Source organism: Centruroides vittatus, unplaced genomic scaffold, assembly GCF_030686945.1.
Source record: "Centruroides vittatus isolate TY-2023 unplaced genomic scaffold, ASM3068694v2 contig_927, whole genome shotgun sequence".
NCBI lineage: Eukaryota > Metazoa > Arthropoda > Arachnida > Scorpiones > Buthidae > Centruroides > Centruroides vittatus.
In genome coordinates, this window is record NW_027122613.1 from 681,207 (window position 1) to 695,255 (window position 14,049).

At 29.9% G+C, this 14,049-nt stretch overlaps 1 protein-coding gene across 1 annotated transcript in view; it reads right to left on the reverse strand.

Moving 5' to 3' along the window:
* The window catches only part of Vang (Strabismus domain-containing protein Vang), a 57,948-nt gene that overhangs the window by 42,896 nt on the left and 1,003 nt on the right, over positions 1 to 14,049 (reverse strand). The gene's annotated exons all lie outside the window — the stretch shown is intronic.

Consider the following 14,049-nt stretch of genomic DNA (forward strand, 5'->3'; position numbering starts at 1 on the left):
TCTATGTTTAGACAGAAAACGATTATGGCTTCACTTTATGAAAGTTTTCGTAGATAATTAATATTCTTATTCATTTTTCTGACACTTTATTACCATAATACCACGAAAATATTTATAAATTCAACTCATAAATATTTATTGGCACAAATTAAAGTCGATGGGAATCAGCAGGTGTTACAAACAAAATTTTATTTTGACAAAACAATAACACCAGAGGCCATAAGAGTAGATACGTTTAGGATATTTTAGATATAGAAGATACAATAAATATGATTGATCAATTGTACATCAATAATAAAAGAAATAATAGAACCAATTAATTTTTTTTTGTGTAAGGTTAAATGAAGATGTCTCTTTGACTCGTTCCACTCATGATGTATCGCTTTAAGTCCATCAATCAACGATTTTTCTCTATTTAAAACCGTTTTATTCGATTAAAAATTTGTATAACACCTGCCTTTTGAGGTAAACTATGTCAAGGAATGAAAAGTGTTGAATACTGTTTATTATGGCACCATACTCTTCGTATATATATATTTTGGGTCACAGTTATCATTTATCAGTTTTGGAATTTTTTAATTAAAATATGATACCAAAACTGGTTTGCATCCTTCATCTTTCTTACAGGATGGGAATTTGTATCTTCTGAAATGTTAATTTGTAGGATATTTTCTTTTTCTTTTCTCTAATCAAATATAACTATACAGGTGATAAATTTACACTTAAACTTCTTTTTTTTTCTTTAATTAATGATTTAAAAAGTGAATAAAGATTATAAGAAATCTTGTGTGAAAAGTTTTACATGGTAGAAGATTAGAAGAATAGAAAAAATGAGATAATAAAATGTAAATAATCGTTCAAAATTTGACATTTCTATAGTATACTCTACTTTTTATTGGTGGGAAAAAATCAAAAATTAAACAATTGATTTAACACAATTAATCAAATGTGAACGTCCCTATCATTTTATATAAATTGATCGTTTTTCTATAATTGATAAGCCTGTAATTTTTTATGTAAATGTTTCAAAACAAGAAAGAAGGTATCACAGGGTTCTATCACAGAGTATATTCTTTAACACATGGGATTTTTATGTCTTGTGTTAAAGAATGTGTAGAAATAATTACAAAAGAATTTACGAAAATAATGAGGTTATCACTTGTATAGGATATAGTACAATTTTACTGAATATAAATTCTCATAAATTAGTTAATTTTGTCAAAATTAATGTTGTTTTAACTAAATGTCTATGAACTACACTCGTTTCTACTTATAACGACGTAAACTTTTTCTTACATAACCCTACGAAATTACGAGTTAAGTGGCAAAGAGTTTACATTATCCCGAATTCCTCGACGTATCTTGAGTTTAACCTTAACAATGTTTACATAAATTCGATATCTGGGCAAGTTAACGGTATTATTTTGATATATAGTGATAATATTTAATAATATTCTTGAAAACTTAATTGACAGCTGTAATATATAGTATAAACAGTAACGAAGCAAAAGTGTCAAGAGCCTTGTGCAAAAAATTACTTATAGAGTCTATAAAGTTTTATATTCTCGTTAAGTTTATTAACCAAATGGGATCCCAAAGGCCCGAGCCCTTGTTTACTGAAAAAAACTAAACATAATGCCTCATTGCTTTTACATTTTTCATTCTGTTTATAAATGTAATATAGGCTTACGTGTTGTCAAATAAAGATACTTCTTGAACGACCAACTTTCTAAGGCTGGGATAATTTTCAACGTTAATAGACCTATAACGTTTTCCTTTCAGACTTTCAACGATTTTATAAAATGTAAAAAACAAAATTGTTCTCTGTGAACACTAAGAGAGCCTTTTCTTCCATGCCCATCAAGTCCACAAAGCAAAAACATACATTTTTCGCTCTTCCCACCCTTTGGGCACTAAGAGGACCATTTTACCAACCCATCGTGAATTCGGCCAGGCCTATAATTGGGGCGACCAAGTGGTAATAGAAAGGGTCCGACATATTCGGGACACACAAACCATGAAAACTTCATGGGAAGTAGTTGCTCGCTCGTACTCGATCCCGGATCGCCCAGAGAGGTCAGCTGACTCTCGTTAACTGCGCCTCAACTTACAAAAAGTGCCTATTTATTCGGATTCCTCTACATAAGTACCAACTTTTCTCTTGCTTTTCATGAATATTTTTATTTTTTTAGAAGTGATTAGAACTGCTCTAATGTAAACTTTCTACTGAGCCGACTAAAGTAACTGTATTTAATTACAAAATAATCGTGTTCTAAAACAAAATATTTGAATCGTCTGTGGTTGAGGCCTTCTTTATCCATTACAAGTTTCATTCTTAATGTTTTTGAACACAATTTCACTTGATGAATTATACGATAATGTTTAACGATTGCATCCAAATTTTTACTTCATCAGGCAAATATTGGGTGTTCGGAAAGTAATTTCGTTTTTTTTTTTATTACTAGAGGAATTAGATGTATTTTTATCAGCCAATTTGATTTTAAACCACATTTTTATTATATAATTTGACAGCTGACATTTTAAGGCTTATTTGTAAAAAATTTTGTTTGATTCTGTACAATTGGTTTTTTTCGGTGACCCATCAAATATGGAAAATCGAAAGCATCATTTTCGGCATATTTTGCTTTTTTATAACTAAAAAATCAAAATGCAGTTCAAACAAGAAAAAAATTGTGGTACATGTTTGGAGAAGATGTGTTGAGAGAAAGACAGTGCCAAAACTGGTTTACAAAATTGCGTTCTGGCAATTTTAATATCGAAGATACACCACATTCTGGATGGCCATTTGAAGCCAATGAAAACAAAATAAAGGTACTGATTGAAGCAATCTGCCGTATAACAACACGTGAAATCACTACGAGATTAAATCTGTTAAATTGAACCGTTTATTATTACTTAAAACGAATTGGTTTCGTTTCAAAGCTCGATATATGGGTTCCACATGTTATTAACGAGAGATGCTCTCTGTGGTGGGATTTTAAAGACTTTTTTTTTTTTTTTTTTTTGAGCTTTTACCAGACAATTTAACAATTGTTTCAAAAGTGTATTGTCATCCAGTAAACAAATTGAGTAGTATCATCAAAAAGAAAAGGCCAGAATTGATCAACAAACAAAATGTAGTGTTTTACCATGATAATGCCAGATTTCACACAAGTTTGTTAACTCGTCAGAAACTGTTATAGCTTAGATTGGATGTGTTATCACACCAACCATATTCGCCAGATCGGGCACACTCAGATTATTACTTGTTCCGGTCTATACAAATTTTTTTTTAACTGTAAGACGTTTACTTGAAATGACAATGTCAAAATCACTTGGATCGGGTTTTTGTAAACAACGATCAAAACTTTTATGAATGTGAAATCATGCTACTACCAGAAACAATGACAACAGGTATTTGACCAAAATGGTCAATATATAATTCAATAAAAGATTTATTTATTATAAGAATATTGCGTTTATTTTGCTATGGAAAAAAACGAAATTACTTTCCGAACAACCTAATATTAATAGATAATTTTTCCGTTTCAAAATATAATTTTAAATTAATTTCAACAACAATATGAATATAAACAAGACTTTTCTAGCTACTAGTGAACCATTCGAAAGCCGTATGTTGGACAGCCCTACTCTTGATCCTTACAATGTCGAGCATTGTATGACACAAGTTATACATTATATAAACTCATATAAAAGGGCCTCGCACAATCTAACCCCCGCCACCGTTCGTCATGTTAAATTATTCGTACGATAGTCTAAAAGAGCCATATAAAAATATAAATTATAAATTTAATATAATTTTTTCTGTATTTCTCGACTTATTAATTACGTCTACCAATGTCGAACTCTCGTTGATTTAAAAGATATGAAGAAAGAAATCAATCAAAGTAATTTAAATATATTTTTATCCAATAAACAAATAAACTTGATAGTAATAGGCTTATTATTCTTTTAAATAAACCAGTTAATGTACTTTAAAATAGTTTCATTTACCCAAAGACTACGTAGAAGTACCCAGAAAGTTGCTTTTGTTAGTCTCACAATAGACCATTTACATAAAGAAAAATGGAATCTAAGTTCTCGACTCGCTTTACATCTTAAGAATGTAAAGAAAAAAACTCGAAAAAATTAGATTATACATTGAAAATATCACTTAATTTTGACGTGGAATAACTAAAATACGATATACTTTAGTACGTGCCTGATTTCTAACAACCATTGTACTCTTAATTGACATCGTTCCAGACCCCTCTTTCGAAACTTGACAAGGAGTTCTCTTGTTTATCAATGTTCATACATGATTAAATCAGTCGAGAGTTATTTAATTTCAGCATCCTTAATTGTCTCTGCTCCAATAATTAACTTCCCAGAAAAGTCATTTACAATAGGAAGCAGCGTGAAGAATGGTCCAAAATGTGTCAAAGTTTCCGACCGGTTAATTAACATTCGCAACTTTTGCTTACCTCTCGACCTCTTCCTAGAAAGAACAACTGTGAGATTCAATTATTAAAGGGAAAAAATTCGGACAAAAATCGTATCGCCCCGAGCTTTAGAAGGTTTAAATTATCTATAATAATTCTAACATATAAAAAAAAATACATAATTTTTTCATGTTCCAAAGATATTATGTAGATAATAAGACATTAAAATATCGCGATAATAATACTTATTGAGTAACGGGATCTATTTTATTTTGGGAATTGTCAATAATTGTTTACTTATTTAGAAAGGAATTGGTTCGAAAATGTTTCTAAATGGTTCAGAGATAATTTAGAAAACATTTATTTAAATTTAATTCCATATTCAAGCAAATTATTTCTTTGAAATGTTTTATCATTCTTAGTGTTTTGTCACTTTAAGAGGCATGTAATTCGTTCGGAGGATATTAAATTAATAAAATAGAGTACGGTGATTTCTAGTGTGTACATTACTCCACTATTGTGATTAAATCATCTTAAAATACGCTTCATAAAATTTCCTGTATAACTTATAAACACGTCTACAGAATTATATATATATTTTTCTTATATTCAAAATGCAGGGTGGCCGAAAAATCAGTCGATTACTGTAAAGACTAAACTGTTGTCTGATTCAAATACTCCACCACTCAAGATGCAGGGTGGCTAAGAAATCAATTGACTAATGCATGGACTTAATTGCTGACTTATTCAAATAAATCGCTATTCATAAACGTCACAAAGATAGTTTTAAATTAAATAATTCTTGTTCAATACTTAAATTACAACATTTAAAAAAATTCCTTTTTATGAGGGTGTGGAATACATAAAAAAAACATACTTAACTGACTTTTTGGGCCGTTCTGTGTAGAATTGGATTAATAAAAAATACAGAAATTCAATCAATTGAATTACTAGAATGGAAAAAAAAAAATGGTAAATTAAACTTAACTTCTTTCTTCCATGCAACAATAAAAGCATTAAAAAGTTAAAAATAATGTATAAAATAATAAAAATACAAACTCAAATTAGAAGGTAAATTATATAAAATGACTTCAGTTTGAATCAATCGTCAAAAGAATTACAAGAATTTTGTTAAAAAAGCAATCCAAATCTATCATTACAGGAAAAAATAAATGTTAGAAAACATCAGAAACCAGTTGCCGAAAGAATAAAAGAAAAAGCACTCTGATAACCATCCGAACTAGTCATTCAATATGGGGTAATTTGAAAAAAAATCAAGTGATTATGTAAAGAAAAAGTAAAATGACAGAAAATGCCATAAAATGAATTATTCAAAAACTATAAAATTTGATAAAAAATTAGTTTTAGAACAGGTCAAACAAGTAAATAAAAATATCAGTAAGAAGAGGAGGGGAACTTGTCATACAATGTGATAACAAAAATGATAATATAACTTTATCAAATCCAACAATTTATATATATATATAGGCTATAAAAAAATGCAATAAAATGTTTAAAGTTAAGTAACATTTTGTAGATTTTCGTGAACTTTAACAAGAAAGATTTCGTCGGTAATTAACTTCATTATGTTGTGGAATTTAATGCACTTTCCATTAACTTCTTTCTTGAAAAAGATAGACATCTAAACTCATAATTATATAATTATTATTTATAATGGATATAAATCTTCATACGCCATTCACTTTTTCTCTTATTGCGTTTTCTATAAACTCGATTCTTCTACGTCTTTTAAATTTGTATCCTATTGTTTTACCACCCGCGGTGCATCACTTGTGACATTAGCAGGACTTGACTTCTCTCTCTTCCTCTTATTTTTGCCGCTCGACCAGTTTCTTCTTTATTGTTTCATTCATCTAAAAATGGTTTCCACCCTTTTCACTCACAACTTTACAATTTCTTAACCTTCGACTTGACGTGACATCATTTACGTGGCGTAAAAATACAGGAAATTGAAGACCAATAGGCTTTAATTATCTATTAATTACAACTGATTAGATGTATTTATAAGGAGTTTATACATTTAGAAACATAAAATAAGAGGGTGTTAACTTGAAAAGAGAACCGGAATTAAGTCAACACCATAAAATATTGAAATGATGGAAAGGTTATGGAAAGAAGAAGAAGGGGGAAAAAACAAAAAAAAACTGGTCATTCAAGTACACCAAGAAGCCATGTTTGGATAGTGTGAAGTTTGTAAAGAATTCTATTTCTGGCACGTAATTTTTGTAAATGTCACAAATATTTTAATCATATCTGTTGAATTATTTAAGAAAAGAAAATTTCGCCGAAGGATATTTATGTGATTGTAACGTATTCAGTGAGTCAATCAAATTGTATTTGATGTTTAGATAGGTGACGTCTGTCGAGAGAAATACCTCTGCAGTAGAGAACAAGTTATAGAGCCTACCACATCAAAAAGCCGAGTGAAGTTCAAAGCAGCCATTGTGAGTGACTACAGTTATTCTTCTTTTAGCCATAAAAACACAGCTTGACAATAAAAGCAAAGCCGGTAATACATCACTCGGACATTCCAATAACTCACTCATCTTGGTGCTCCTTTCACAAGAAGCTAAAGAATTTTTGCATCTTCTGTCGTTGGCTACATGATTGATCGCATAGGTAAAATACCACCAGAGTAGAAAACATTTAACAAGGGTCCTGGTTAGTTTCTTTAACAAAAAAAAAAAAAAAAAATATGGAGCTATTCGAAATTTTACGAGTGGAGATATCGCTAATTTCTCCGCTTATCTTCAAATGATTGTCTTAATGGTAGAATAATTATGTGTTTGCATAAGAAGTGGTGACATGCAATTTCTTTTTTAAATTTCAGCCAAAAATATTGTTTGTTTAGAAAGTTGAGAGGATGTTTCTGTACATCAATTGACAATTATGTATTTAAAATCACGTGGTGTCATAAAAATCATTAATTGTATCCTTCTTCCTGTTTGATTTTTAATGCGTGCCACATAACTACTTAAAGCTTGTTCTCTTCAGTTTCGCATTTTTTGTTTTCATTATTATTATTATTGTTTTTAATCGTGTACGAGGAAGATGTTTAAATATTTTTTTTCTAATTATTACATTAATTATCCGAATTTTTTGCGAGAATTCTAGCATTTTACGAAGAGTAGACGTCGCAAAAAGTAAAGAAACATTTGTCTCCGAAGAAAATAAAGCGCCTTACAAAGAAGAAAACTTATCCTCTTGCTGAAAAATAAAATTAAAGAGTATCAAATATCCAAGTATTTCTAGATATATCACAATCAAAACATTGTTAGTTTGGAGACAGAATCTGAAACTCGAGTCGAATCATTGAATTAATTCTTTCGAGGAAAAGAAAAAAAAATTATATATATATATTTCTCCAAATAAATTATTGTTATTATGATTTTAAAAACTGTACAAAAATACCATTCATTTATTTTCTAAGTACTTTTCCCTTCTATTTAAAATGTCATGCGCCAGATGCATATATTATTTACTCTTCTGTTAAATGATACAAAGTTACTGATTTAAATAAAGGATGGTTTCAAAGTTTAAAGAAGATCAACCGTTCTAACAGGTTTATAGCTGATTAACTATGCAAATTTTTTACTAATTTAAATTATTCTTGTTTATTTTTTTATAATTCCACTTGTTTTCTACGGCTTGACAAGCTATTTTATTACTTAAAAATCGATTATTCTGCTATAAAGGAATGAAATATCGGAAGAGATGCGGATCTGAAATGGTCTTAAAATATGAGTTAAAGACGAATTATCGAAAGGTATTAACTATATATGTATTAAATTAATTGGCGAAACTTTAAAATTGATAAAATAACATGTATAAACAAATGGAGAACATAGAATTTGCTTGAGAACAAAAAAAAAAAAAAAATATTCCGACCAGCAAAACCAGTCGAACTGCCTCTCCCAAAGAAATAAATTATTTAAGAGAAAGTACAGTAATCAATATGGTGGACATAAAAGCGACACGATCACCATTAGTGTCTCGACAAAAAGGACCAAACGAAGCGATTACGTCACTAGGAACTACCAGGTGACAAAATTTGACAAATGTTGTAATGGATGGAAACTTTATCTTCAGCATCTTATTGTTCGAGGGAACGGTTTGAAAGGAAGTTCCTAACCTTCTTCCTAGCTGTAGGCCCTATAAATATTTTTGAATCAAACTGATTGATTGATTGAACCATTAATGATTGATGATAACCAAACAGATAAGTTAATGGATGACTTCCACAATTTTAAAAATTGTTCGCTTTAGATTTAAAGATTATTTCTTTAAGATTGTTGGAATTTTCTTTTTCTTTTTTTTATATTTAATTATAGGGCTATTCATTTATTTTGATATCAAATCATATTATTAAAGCGGAGTAAGGTAATATAATACCAGTTTGTCTCTTTAGCTCTTTTGTTAGATTAACCTCCATGAAAAGAAAGGAAATCCTATGCACAGTTTATACTATTTATAACCGAAATTCTATTTATATCATTAAACCAGACCTTAATTTAGGAATGTCAGAGTGATGTATGACTACCACATTATTTATCAGACTGGCAAACGAATTATTACTGTAATATATCAGCATTTATATTCGTATTAACTCAAATATTAGCTTTCATTATAACTTCCTTCATTTCCCACAAAAATATATAAATTTTTTAATAGAAGTATTTTATTATGGAGGGGAAAAAAAAAGTCTAATTTCCTCACAATTTCCGAATTCCGATTTAAATATCTAAAAATGTTAAATGTTTAATCGCAATTTTACCTGAATTATTTAAGCATTTAATACCGAATCGGACGTAAATTTATATCACTTTTAACGTCTTCACATACCTCAAATTCATTTTTTCCACATTTCTTTATCCCTGGAAGCGATAAAGAATAAGTTTCGAAGTTATAACAGATCAAGTTCTGTAGATTTGTTCAAATATATCACGGACAGAAGAAAGGCATTATTCCATGGCTAGATCCTTCTTTCCACTCAGTGGGAGCCTCCTAAATAAATGATGCCTTAATCTGGGTGGTCCAACTATCACAATTGAAGAGTTTATCCTCAATAAATCCATTTCCGATTGATCTCATTTGGAGAAGAAGAAGAAGAAGTTATCTCCATGTAAATACTTGCGGGTTATTTAAGAAGCTAAACTTATCCAGATGGTGTTAATACCTTTCTAGAACAGTATTTATTAAAAGGGGACCGCACACAAACTGATGGAAGCCGTCTTCATAATTTTAGCTTGGGGCAGAGCCATTCAATAGACTCATTAAAAGCTTCTCTTGTTTTGTATAAGACTTTCTCACGTTGTGTGTGAAGTAAAGGTGCGCTCTTTATTTAATTGAAGAAGACACTAACTCCTTTATAACTTACGACTTTTTTTTGTTGTTGGGCCATAAAGAATTTTTTAGGGTTTTTTTTCTTATTGTCTAGAAATTAAATATTATATGTATAAATGAGATAAAAGATCTGGGCCCCTTTCTTTTGGATGATTTTTGTTGGACAATTAATTAGAAAAGTGGAGGAAAAAAGGAAAAGAAAAACAAAAGACGAAGTGAAAAAATTAAGATGTAGAAGAGAAAAACAAAGAAATATAATGTAAAAAGTGTAGAATGAAAGAAAAAAAAATGTTAATGAATAAACAAAGAGTAAAAATTTACAGAAAATTATAAAGTATTTTTTTGAGAAATTTCTTAAATTCTTTGAAAATTAATAAAGTTATCATAAATTTACATTCATTTATTCTCGGTTTAACTTTTAATCACAGAGTTTACAGAATGTTTTAAAGTAATTTTACTGAATAGCATGTAGTTTAAATTGTTATTAAAGTTTATAAATTATTTTTTATGAACGTTATTCGTCACGTATTTATTTTACTTTTTCAACCGTTGCAAAGACGATGTAACTATAGAGAGGCAGACTAGTCGGTTTTTTATTGTGCCATACAATACTCCACATCTCTAACCGTCTTTCTATTGAAAATCTATGGAGCAGAACAGATTTGGGGATAGAACCCGTCACCTTGACATCTTGTCAAAAGGGGAAGTCCATACAGCGTATAATTCATGTTTGACATACAACAATTGATCGTCACGATTTATGAAACTTTGGCTTTCACTGGGCATATGCACTCTCTCTCTCTCTCCCCCCTCTTCTTATAGGAAAATTTAAAACTAAAATTTAAAAAATGCAAAATAATTTTTTCTTTCCCACAAAAGGAAATCGAATTTTTTACATCGAGATCGATCATTTTACCGTTTACCCTAAATATATTTGATTAATCTCAATGGACAAACCTGCCAAAACATACCAAAACTTTCCTTAATAGGCTTAGATGGAGTTGGTGTGCAGTACTAGAGGATGTATCCAGTTAAGCTTAATGCTATTATCTGTCTCATCTGTCTGGGACGAGTGTATAAAGCCTTTCAAGAAATGAGCCCACTGTCTCCACCCAACTTGAGATATCAGTCATCAAACAACCTCGCCCTTTTCCCTCCTCGCATACGTATAACTTTTACTTCCCCAAAGCGATCCCTTCTTCGGTCCCCAAACGGTTGAATTACAAGGGGTTGACTCTTTCGACCTTAACATCTACTCATGCATCTATGTAGCGCCTATTGGAGCATCTGTTGATGCTCCGTTTGAAACAAACTGGTCGGACAGGTGCTGCGAAGTCTACTTTTGTGAGATATTACAATGAAATGCATTAATGAGTACATACAGATAACGCTGTCATTCACGGATGGGGACATTAGTAGAAGACAAAGAAACGCAAATTAAGTCCATGCCACATTTTCATTTTCTGTTTAACAAGCCATGTCTAGATTAGTTTCGTGATGATTATTCCGAGATAAGAAAGGCAACAAATTAGTAATTGAAATAGTTATATTCCAAGCTGAAAAATAATTTATTCTTATTGGAAGCACGTTGAGAATACACACAACTGTCTTATTTTTAATTAAAAAAGAAAGACTCAAATAGAATTATTATATTTTTAAAAATATTCGTTAATTTTAACAAAAAATTTATTAATTTTCCGTCTTTAAAAGCTTAAAAATATCACCTTTTCGACTTTAAAATCTCTCAAGTAAACCATTTTTTTTCCAAATTTTAACTTTTTTTTTATCTCTAACTCATATGTTATTTAATTATAACTATCTTATCGTAAATATATCTAAAACGTAATTAATTTAAACTAAGACACATTCAATATATGCAACATCAACATAGTATCTTTTCCTACAATCTCTCAAACCTGTCTTAAAATTTTCAAACCAGTAAGCAAAACCGTAGAAAGGCCCACCTATCACATCTCCCCACGTATTTTTACGGTTATAAAATAGATTTATACCTTCAGCAAACCTTATAAATCTACTTTACAACCTTCTATTAATCTCCAACTTTATAAAGTCTAACTTACAAATTATAAATCAAAGCATCTCAAAATTGCAATGATAAAAGAAAGATGAATAATAATAATAATAAAGAAGTAATTTTCTCGCATCTTTATTGAGTGTAATGGATCTTAATGGATCAGAAAAGTTGTAAAATAGTAACTTTACATTCCTCGCATACTCAAAAGAATTTTTTCTTTGTTTAAGAATAAATATTACAAGAAAATGCGTATAAAAATATTGTTTGAATGGGGCGATATATATATTTTACTGTTTTTATACTTTAATATCTAATTTTAAAATGATTGAAACGATTTTTTACGGAATGTAGAAGACCTTTAAAAATTTTAATGAATAATAAATCGATAATAAAGCCAGATGTTATTATCTAGATGCTAGAAGAGATAACAAAAGAAAAAGAACTACTACTGTTATTATCGGATAAGTCAAGAAAAGAGGATCAAACAACTCGAGTTGTTGCTCCAGTGAATTTTGAAGCGGCCATTAAGAATTGACAAAAATTACCTCTGACAAGAAATTACAGGGCGCATTGCAGGAGTGCAGTTTGCTCCAATATTGACACAGCTGCTTCTCTTTCTCCTACTGCAAATATTTTGTTAGGTTTCACGCGTGAGAAAACAATTCTGTTGATATGTCTTCTGGTACCAAAAACTTCAAAAAGCATCCTCTTATATTCATTCGCATAATTAGACTATAAATTAATTTTTTTTTTTTTTTATCCAGCATAAAATACTCGACAGAAAGCCTATACATGGATTAATTGCCATAAAAATTAACAGACGTTTATGAGTAGTTTATAAAACTTCTATGAGTTATTGATCGAATTTAAGGCGCTGCTTTATCTTTAAGCCTATAGGCAAATGTGCAGAATATATTTTATAGGCGTGTACCTATCCCGTTCTATTGTACGAACCGCATAATTTATGAGCTACATTCACTCATTAAATATTCCTGAAGTCTCAATATATAATGGTTCGGTATTGTTTCGTAAAATAACACAGAATTATAAGGGGGAAAACATCTATGTAAATGACTTATACGAATTTATATCTATCTATAGATTATTTTAAGTAAGAAACAAATAAAAGAAAAATAAGCTTTCTAAGCACGTAAAGCATCCACCATTATAAAATAATATAATTTTTTTTCCCCCAGCTTCAATTTTGAATTCATTTAAATTTAATGCCCTATAGGGATATTATCTTCTTTAACTGAGCTTTTTTGTAATTAATTTCAAATTCATAACATGTTAAGTTATAAAAATGCTTTAAATGTTTTTTAAATGACTTATTTTCTCGATAAAGTTTATGTTAGATGCTTTAATGACATTAAAATAAGCTAACGAAGATAAATAAATATTCTGTAGTAAGTTCTCATTGAGTTTATAACTGAATCACGCTCAAAAACTTAAGAATTTGCTCTAAATTTGTCAAATTTATCCTATAATAGAGCCATCGTGAAATTAGAAAAGAAAAAAGAAAGAAAGAAAGGAGAAAGGTGTAGAGTTATGGAGTCAAGGGCACCTGACTATAGGTATATTTGAGTTTTTCACCTGTCTTTACCTGTTCCTCTCTGTTGGAGCAGACTAGCAGGTGCCTCAATTCCAGACTGAGGGAAGGAGGAAGCTCACTACTACGTGTCACAATTAACCGGACTTATCTAGTCGATATTTTTGGGTCGACAGCCTGGCGTTGTAAGACATCAGCAGTTTTAAGAGTGTTTCTAGTGATAAACTGGGATTTTTATATCTTTCTCTCCATAAAGGTGAAGACGTAAAAAACCTAACTTTTTTCTTCGAATGTTTTCGAAGAAATTGGAATTTGGTACTTAACAGATTTAGAGTTTAATAAATTTGATGATCGAATCGTGCCAAGCATTGTCTGAAAGAGATTTTTGAGTGATAATCCTTGGCTCTATACTTCAACTCAGTTACTCGCTAAAATTTATTTGGATTTAAAAAAAAAATTAAATTTCTCGCTTATGTCAAAGTGCTTTTTTGTTGAAGTTTAACAATAATTGGTTATATTTTATTAATTATGTAAGAATTACATAATGTAAAAGATACGAAGAAGAGAACTCGAACTGTTCCTGTAAGACCAGTTTGGGAATTTAATAAGGGAGTGTTGCAAGAATAAAAAAAAAAGAATCTTGTGACAATCGAGAGACG